Here is a 9,730-nt window from a genome sequence, read left to right as displayed (position 1 = left end):
TTTCCCATGAGGTTTTCCCTCTTTCTCCATTTTCAGAGAAATTTGCATTGCATTGTATGTAGAGCATTGCATTTGTACATGGGTACCTAAGATGGCCTAATAGTTGGGACCCACATTGCATCTTGCATTTAGCTTTGTGAGCTTGAGTGCATTACCCTATGTTGCACTTAATGGGGGGTGTTAGTGTAAATAATTAATTATTATTACACTTTACTCAAGTTTACTTAGGAATATGCTTAGTCATATGAGTTGTCCTGGTGTCAACATAGGAGCTAGCAACATATTAGAGAAGATGGTGTCTACAACATCTCTTTATGAGGTACACCTATGTAAACTTATCCTCTCATCACACAAAATCATGTGCTCAATGGAGGATAATCCACCTTTGTTGGACATGTGCTGAGTTGTAGTCCGTATCTCTTGTGTGACTTCTAGACATATTGGTTGCCCTTATATATAGGCACCCTCTATGATGTATTCATCTAATTATCCAATTATCTGATATCCATTCTCATTTCATCATCATTAGTTTCTCTTGTGATATCTATTGAGCTTCTTGATCTTGATGTTGAATTATTGCCTTAGGAAAACTCTTACATGGTATCAGAGCTATACTAAATTCTTACAAAACTTAATACTAGTTTTGTCGTTAGCCTACACGTAAATAGTTGAAATCTATAGTGAAATGCATTTTGAGTTTACCTTAATTATATGTGAGCTAAACAATATAATTCTAATACAATTATAAGTATCAAATCTTTAAGGGTGAATAATCCAATTTAGGCAGTAGAGACCATATGACAATTGAAATCAAGGGGAAATGGTGAATGGAATTATGCAATTTAAACCCATCAAGTTCAAATTCATACATCATCTTGTCAAAATTTAAAATTGCTTTATTTAATTTGGGTCCTAGGCAAAGGTGTCTAGAGAAAAATATTGAATGAGACAGAAACTAACAATTTGATGATGTTTGGTGCCCTAGTTATAGCTTTAAAATCTATTAAAATCACTCTTTGCATCTCTACTTGGTAACACCCAAAAGAAATTACGACTAGTTCATAATATATGTGAAGAAGCTTAAGGTTTATTACAAAATAGGCTGACTAAGATACCATGGAAATGGTGGTGGAATAGAAAATACAAAATGTTCTAGATAAGAAGCTTCCAAAACTGGGGCCAATGAATGTTTTTAATTTTTTTTCATGGTTATGTTTTGAGAAATTATATATTTATTCAAAGGAAAAATGATTATTTTCCTTGTTATCATTCATCAATAATTAGAAAAGATAATTTTAGATTATTAAAAATATATATCAGTGGTCTATTATATTGTATATGAAAATTGAATACTATATTTTTATTTATTTATTAACTAAATCATATGAAAAAAATAGACTAAAGGAATGGACAAGCAATCTAGGAATGCATAAGTAATTTGTCTATGACATGTCTATGGAAGGAATTAATAAAAGGGAAGCCTCATAAAAAAGGGAAATTAGTCACCCCATTAATAAGGAAAATATATAAAAAATGATTGAAAATTGGATAGTGTCAAGAGGATAGGAATTAATAAGTCTAGAAGGTATGAAAAAGGGGGAATTAAAAAGGTAAAATGGATTGGCTAGGTGAAAAGGTAATAAGGTGGGGAATCCCTTATAAAAATGAGTAAATACACAAATATTAGGTGCAAAATTAAGTAAAGGAAAAATAATAGTAGCATAATATAGTATAATTAATTTTGACACATTATTAAGGGAGATTTCTAGGAATAAATATTTTATCTTTTAAATGAAATCATTATTTCTATGGGTGCATATCCTTTAAATGAAATTATTAATTTTTATGGGTGTATATCTTACAAGAGCTTGTAAATTCTTGAAGAAAACATATATTTGATATATTTTCAAGTATAGAATATATTCCAAATCATCCCTAGTGTACCCTATTCCAAACCCCAAGTTGGAATCAGAAGAAATAAAAGAAAGAGTCCAAAAGAGGACATTACATTTTGCTCCTAAAAATGTATCTTTTGACTGAGCCTAGAGTGCTTACAATCAATATTGTTCAATTTACATAGGGCACAAGTCAAATTATTCATATTAGAGAGTGCACATGTGTAAATGATATATAAAATTATTAAGATATTTAAATAGAATATATGCTTAAATACAATTTGAATAAAAAAATTACGATATGAAAAAATTATAAACACATTAAATGAAAATGCATATTTATTTTTTAAATCATTTAATCTCTTTCAAATCTAAAAAGTGTACTATACATCAAATTTTCTAGGGATGAGTCTAAAAAATAGATTTCATATATATTTTTTATCAAGTTAGATTGGGAAAAAATTAGTTGTAAATGAATATTACCAAAGATTCAAAACTATATTTCTAATTTTTTAATTTAAATTTTTATTGGATGTACCAAAACAATGGTTGTAATGATTATGTACACAATAAAAGATATAATTGAAACAATTAGATGTACCAAAGAAGTAATAACTACTCATAAAAAAAAAGAACAATATGAAAATGAATCAATTAGGTCCAACAATATGAATCAAGAATGGGATCAAACACTTAGTTATGGATGGCTAATTATGACATCATATTTGTAATAATTTGCACATCATATTGTTTGTCATCTTCCTATGTTTTGAGATAAAACATTTAAAGGAGTGATGACATACTACTAGAGCTATGCATTATACAATGTATTTAGATGGATGCAATTGTCTACATGTGACACCCATCTATTTATTAGTTATATTAGACCATGGGAAAGACTTTTTTTTTTTTTTCTCTCTAATTTGATTAGATCTTCATTTGGACCATATTTCTATTTTATAAGAAGGAAGGTAATTATTAATATAAGGGTATGTATTAAGTATAATGTATTTGAGATCTTTTGGATTTATAGCGTGGAGTGACCTCTTCTACTAGACAATATTGTATGCTATTGTCTTATCTAAAAGATTTCATAACAAATGCAACACAAGGAGCGCGTGCAGTCTTAAGAGATATAGTCACATGATGGAGCCAAATACAACCACGTTTCGTATGGGATTTGCACGTGCTACATACCATGTTGATAATCGAAGCCTACACACGAAAGATGACTTGCACTTTCAATCCCTTTCACAATTGAAATTTTGGCAAATTCAAAATCAAAATTGAAGAGACTATACTTGTCCTTCTCGATCACCACCTCTAAAGAGTGGGTGCATCTTTAATAAAGCACCTCCTCATTAACCTCAAAAACTGAATTCAAATTAAAGTATAGTCGTAACTGTTACTTGGACAGTTTAGAGTCACAGAAGTACGACCGAAACGGAAACGTGTGAGGGCCCGACAGCAAGGTTGAGCAGGTCAATTAAGGGACCTCTTTCCCATTCTTGTTCTCATTCTAAATCTGCTTTGAAATGAAAAAACGACAGAATGGCACGGCATGACAGACAGCTTGATCAATTTGTCAAATACGTAAACATTCGATACAATTGCGTGGCAATGTTCTGAGCACATGCCTCGATTACCAATAATGACTGTTTGTTAAGTTTTTCTCTGCCTCTTCCTCCCAAATACTCTACATTTCAATTTTCTTGAAGCAGGAATATAATGGCTGACGAAGGTAACCAGACTGTTAAACGAGTGTGTGTCACTGGAGCGACGGGATACATCGGATCATGGTTGGTGAAAATCTGTTAGAAAGGGGCTACACCGTCAACGCAACCCTAAGAAACGCAGATATAAATTTGTTCTTAAATATAACTTTATGTTTAAGAGTTATGGATTAGATTGTTCCATTTGTATATTGGTTGATGATATGGAGGGGACGAAACAAAATCAGGGCCCTTGTTGAAGCTGCCCGGGGCAGTGGAAGAAAGGCTTAAGCTCTTCAAAGCTGATCTGTGTTTAGAGGGTAGTTTCGATTCAGCAGTGGAAGGTTGTCATGGAGTTTTTCATGTGGCAGGTCCCATGGAGTTTACAAAACCTAATCTGGTAAGCACATGAAAAGACTCTTATCACTTGCCTCTATTTAAGTGTTCATTTATTTTTTCTATAAAATCATTCTCATCACTTGGCCTATTTAAATATTTATTTATTTCTTAAAAAAAATTGTTGAGTTTGACTCAAAATCTTGTACGATCAAATTTTGATAGTAATATCACAATTTAATCTATTGTGCAAGCCCATCCGATGGGCTTAAGGAGTATTCTAAGTGATGGGCTTAAGGAGTATTCTAATGACTGGTTAGCAAGGCACAACACTTTACTCAAGGTTTTACAAATGAAATTTTAAGTAGAGTAGATTTAACTCTTTCAAAAGAGACAACACTTCTCACGATTTTACAAATGACATTCTAAGTAGAGTGGATTTAATCATAGAGGAAACTCTATAGTTAAGAGTGCCCTAGGTAGAGAAGTACACAAGTACACAGATGTATAACTTTCTGGAAAGTTCCTACAATTCACTCCTGTGAACATCACCTAGAAGCAATATGTACTAAGTTCTTTTTAATTTTCATGAGAGATGGGTTTGTTAGAAGTACTAATCATAAAACATGATGCAATGAATTTGATGCAGATACTACACAATTTTCAGAATAATGATAACAATATTATAATTTAACTTAGTATGAAAAAATATCTCCCACGTACAAATAGATTGTTGTTTTGAAGGATGATACTTACAAATAGATTGTTGTTTTGCAGGATGATTTTGTTGTACCTGCTGTAAGTGGAGTACACAATGTTACGAGAGCCTGCGTAAGAGCTAAATCTGTTCGACGTGTAGTTTTCACTTCATCAATTGCAGCTGCTTCTCCAATGAACGACAAGGGGGAATTCACCCAAACATACCTTGATGAAAGTTGTTGGAGTCCCCTGCATTTTCTTGAATCTCTAACAAATAATTCAGCTTGGTACATACTAGCCAAGACATTGGCAGAACAAGAAGCGCTTAAATATGGGCTTAATAATGGCATTGAGGTCGTGAGCATCCTACCAGGTCTGGTGATTGGGCCTTGGCTTCCAACTACTAGTGTTTTAACATCTGCTCAGACAATATTAGCTCTCATTGGAGGTATATCTACGTGTTTAACTCTACTTTTTGTATGCAATTGATCCTTCTCCATAGTTCTCATTTGACAGTCCTTTTACAGGAAGTGATGCATTTTACAAATTTCTTAAGTTTTGCGAGTTTGTATTGGGATCTGTACCAATTGTTCATATTGAGGATGCGTCCAATGCCCACATATTTTTGATGGAACATATCAGTCCTGAAACTCGCTATGTTTGTGTATCTGATTCTTTGAGTGTCAATTCTCTCAAAGATTTCCTTGTTGAACACTATGCACAACTCGAGAATTCTATTAAGTAAACTATTTTCACCTCAATTTTGTAGACTATTTGAGTGGCTAAGATAAACTTTAAGTACAAGGATTTCTTATTTTTCTAAGATAAACTTTAAGAGCAAGAATTTTATATTTTTCCAATTCTATTTTGTACAGGTTGGACGAGGATGATGGAGTTGAGAGATACCTCCCAGTTTCTTCTAAGAAATTGTTGGACATGGGTTTTTCCTACAAGTATCATTACGAGAAGCTTTCGAGGAGAGCACGGAATGCGTTGTAAAAAACGGACTGTTGAAGCTTAAGGAGTGAGCTGTAATTTTATAAGATTGTTATGGATTGTTAACTTCAGATCGACTTACGTATTCCTGTAACTAAAAGGGAACAACTTTTAGTAGTTTGCAGTCATTTTAGCATTCCAATTATTTTAAGTTCAGATGTCTAATTTTACCAATCAATCGAAACATACCATATTTCCTGTTCAATTAAATTTTATGAAAAATATTTAACTTGTTTCGAAATCTAATTAATAGAGACTTTAAAAAAAGTAGTTAAAAAACGAAATTGATTAATTCACTTTTTATTAATTATTTTTTTGCTTTTTTTTTTATGAATACACCTTTCCTATTAATTAAATATTAAAGATTCATTCTTATTTTAAGATCAAATATTGTTTATAATTTCAAAGTGGAACAACAAATACAAAATGTTTGAAATAAACTTATATATTTGAATGAAAATAAAAATTAGCAATGATATTTAATGTGTAATGAGAAGATATTGAAAGTCAATTATGGGGAAAAAATGGGCTTATTTTTATACTTATATTTAGTGCAATTAGTAGATATCTAGTGAATTTTGTTTAAAAGTTAATTTTTTAATACCCTTACCTAAGGCTATATTTGGACTCATATTTAGGACCATTGTTTGACCTTGACACATGTGTGTGGCTCCTTATGTAATTGGTCCCACATCTTTTCTATAGAAGTTGATTTGAAGTAATTACTAGTGAGTATAATTATCTTCTACAACATTATGTACATTGTAGTTTAGATAAATTTATCATGTAATTATTTAAAACATGCCTATTATTACTTTGTTGGTGTATGTATTTTACAATGGATATAATATATTATAGGAGAATTATATATATTATGTTTGTATTGCTTCAATTTTCTATCTATAGATCTAATGAGGCCAATGATGGATTACCAACATTAAATTAATATAATTATTTAATTTGATTAATTATTAAATATGTCATATATAAATATTAATCAAATTAAATTAAAATTTTGATAATGATTTATATTATTATGTAGGAGTTTACTCTTGGTGGCTAGATCTTACCATAGGTAAAGGCCATTATTGATGTCCCTAGAATCATTAAAAATATTAGAGTAATAATATTTTTATATTTGGTCTCAATAATAAATTTATTTGTTCTTATTTTTCATAGCATGTTAGCCATGTGACAACTTTTGTAATCCTTCAAGAAGCTTCCCTCAAAGCCCTCTATAAGGTCAATCTTAGGTTGTCATATGTATGTGAATTGGATTATTCTATTTGTATTGTGAGTGCCATTGGAAGTTTCACTTTTTCACCATTTTGAAAGTATAAGACTTTCCCTATTTGTCTTGTTTAGTTTTGATGGGTTCCAGTCCTACCCTATTCTTCTTGTTGGTATACTTTAATTAGATCAAGTAAACCTAGAGAACCATCTTTTTTTGTAGATGGAATGCTTATTTGAGTGAGAAAATGGAAATTCTCTCTTGTGGAAAATTTCTAACTCTCTAACATTTGATGTTCATCTATTTGATGGCTTGTTTGGAAGCATCATTCACACATTACCACATTATAGATGGGCAGAGAGGAAGAGAAGAAGAAGGGAGAGAATAAATGATAAAAGGAGAGTGCAAGAAGAGTATACAGAGAAAGAAAGGGTTAGATAGAGAATGCATAAGTAGAGAGAGGTACACACACACACACACACACACACACACACACACACACACACACACACACACACACACACACAGATGAATCAAGTATGAGTGTAGGATAATAGGAATGCAGTTACATCTTCATAATGTGCTCATTTGTAAAATAATTATTGCATGCTTTTAGATCTCCAAAATCTGATCTTATTTTGGAAGATGCTCAGATTCTTAAAATTCAAGTAGGTTATGATGGACACAAAAACCTTATTATGTTTCACACTTAGAAATGGATTGGTGAAGGACTCTAAGGCTTGAAAACCAATTTTTCGTCCATTTTAGTCACTTTACATGTTTTTTTATCTTCCAACATCAATTCTCTACTTAATCCCCATTTAATCCCCATCAGGCTTGTAGATGATCAAGTGAGTATCTCTTAAATTACTACCATAATCTCATACATCTTCTCATATTTCTAAGAATATAATTTTTAAAAAAAAAATAGATAACATTAACATTGTGAAATTTAATTTTCTTTGGCAATTTCTTAACACACAAACATATGTCTACCATTTTTTTAATAACTTCTTAGATCAAGCTTGAAGAATTAAAAAGTAAATTACATATTATTTTTTTGTACATGAACTTACACACTTTTATAAATACAATATTGCATTTCCCATTATGTTGATGCATTTTATTCCCAACACTCAGTCACTACCAGATTTTTTGGATATGGTCATTGAACAAATTTATTAAAAAAGGTACTGAATAGAGAATTATGGAAAACATGCAACTTCTAAATCTATTTCCTACCTACCATCTACCATATGGTTTTTAAAAATACTAAATCTAACTATATCTTTTGTTGAGTACACAAAAAATATATGTATGCTAAAAATAAACCAAGAATATTTTTTTTACGTATGTAGGGTTTGACCCTCTTAAAATTATGCATTTTTTTTTTAAATACTATTAAAACCTAATTCAATTAGTAAAATTATTTTTTTAATAAATAAATGGAAATAGCCAATTTTATTAATTTATAAAGATATTTACAAATGTTTACCCTATTCAAATTGCATGCACTAGAAAAAATAATAGGAAAATAAAATCCTTAGTGTCACTTGAGACTAGAATCCTATTAATACAAAGGGAGGAGGGAAGGAGATCCTCCAATACATAATTAATGAGGCCATACAATCAAATTACATATACAAATCAGATGGATGGGGATGCATACCACCAGTTACATTACCTCAAAGAGAGGTCTTGCATAGGAAAAGACAAACTTGCATCATAGATAAATAACAAGAGTTGTATTGTTAAATATAAGTTGGACAAGATCCTTCTAGTATAACTGGGGAGATTTTCAAAGACTCTTCCTATTTTGTCCCAACTTGTTAAAACAAAACAACAAAAGAAATAGTTCAAACAAATTATGGACCTATGGAAGGAGCAATTCAGTTAGAAACAATTAGTATAGTTAGCCACATCTAAATTTGGAGGTTGACCACCCTTTAGAGAACATGTGACATGAACTGAGAAACTAAAAGAAAACATATGCAAAAAATCAACTAGTTCCCAAGTCATTAAAAATTCCATAGTCTAATGCTCACATGCAGAGGAGGAAGAGTAACAGGTTAGAAATAATAATAAATTTTATCTAATCCACATAGAATCCATTCAAAAACTAAATCATAAATATTGTCACCCCTTTAGAATAGAGATGAAATAATAAGTTCACTAAAAGGGAAAAGGGATCTCACTCTAAAATAATAAAGGAATACCATAAGGAACTAGGCACTCTATAAATAGTTGGTATTAAAAATATGCACAAGGGAAATTATTTATGGGGAGTGAGAGAAGGTGAAGATTTCCTATGCCATAAAATAAACATTAGATTAGTTTGTATTTCAAGAAGCTAAGAAGATATAATGTGGAATAGACTACTCATGATTTTATCTAGAAGAATATGTTCACACTTGCTTAATCTACTATGAAAAATTATAATAGTGAAAGAAAATGAAAACCATCCATAAGTTAAGGATTACTATTTATTTGATAACAAGGAAGAACCCAAACCTAGCCCAAGCTATGAAGGCTAAAGTCACGAAGCACCCATGTGGGGGAGGAGGAGGAATAATGAATAAAGTAGCATAATTAAGGTGCATGGGAGATGGGAGAGAAATTGACATCATAGGGTTTAGGGTGTCATAATTTCTATATATTTAAGGTTAGGGAGGGGAAATATAGGGGTGGAAGGGAAAGCTACAAATGCCTTAACATAAGGAATTATAAGGAGGCCAATGTTATAACCCAAAATTCATTCAAAGGGTACCATTCATAAAGGCTAGTTTTTAATGCCTCATCAAAATCTAGATTTCTAAATTTGTCATAAATATAAAACATAAATAAATTACTTATGAAAATAT

The 9,730-nt window shown here is 31.0% G+C and overlaps 1 pseudogene; it reads left to right on the top strand.

The window, feature by feature from the left end:
• The first annotated feature begins 3,623 nt into the window (after positions 1–3,623).
• The window catches only part of LOC149568470 (putative anthocyanidin reductase), a 33,763-nt pseudogene continuing 27,656 nt past the window's right edge, over positions 3,624–9,730 (top strand).

The sequence above is a fragment of the Cupressus sempervirens genome, chromosome 3 (genome assembly GCF_028749045.1).
Source record: "Cupressus sempervirens isolate cs-2001-9-10 chromosome 3, ASM2874904v1, whole genome shotgun sequence".
Lineage (NCBI taxonomy): Eukaryota > Viridiplantae > Streptophyta > Pinopsida > Cupressales > Cupressaceae > Cupressus > Cupressus sempervirens.
The sequence above is the reverse complement of the archived record's forward strand: the minus strand, read 5'-3'. Positions and strand labels throughout refer to the sequence as shown.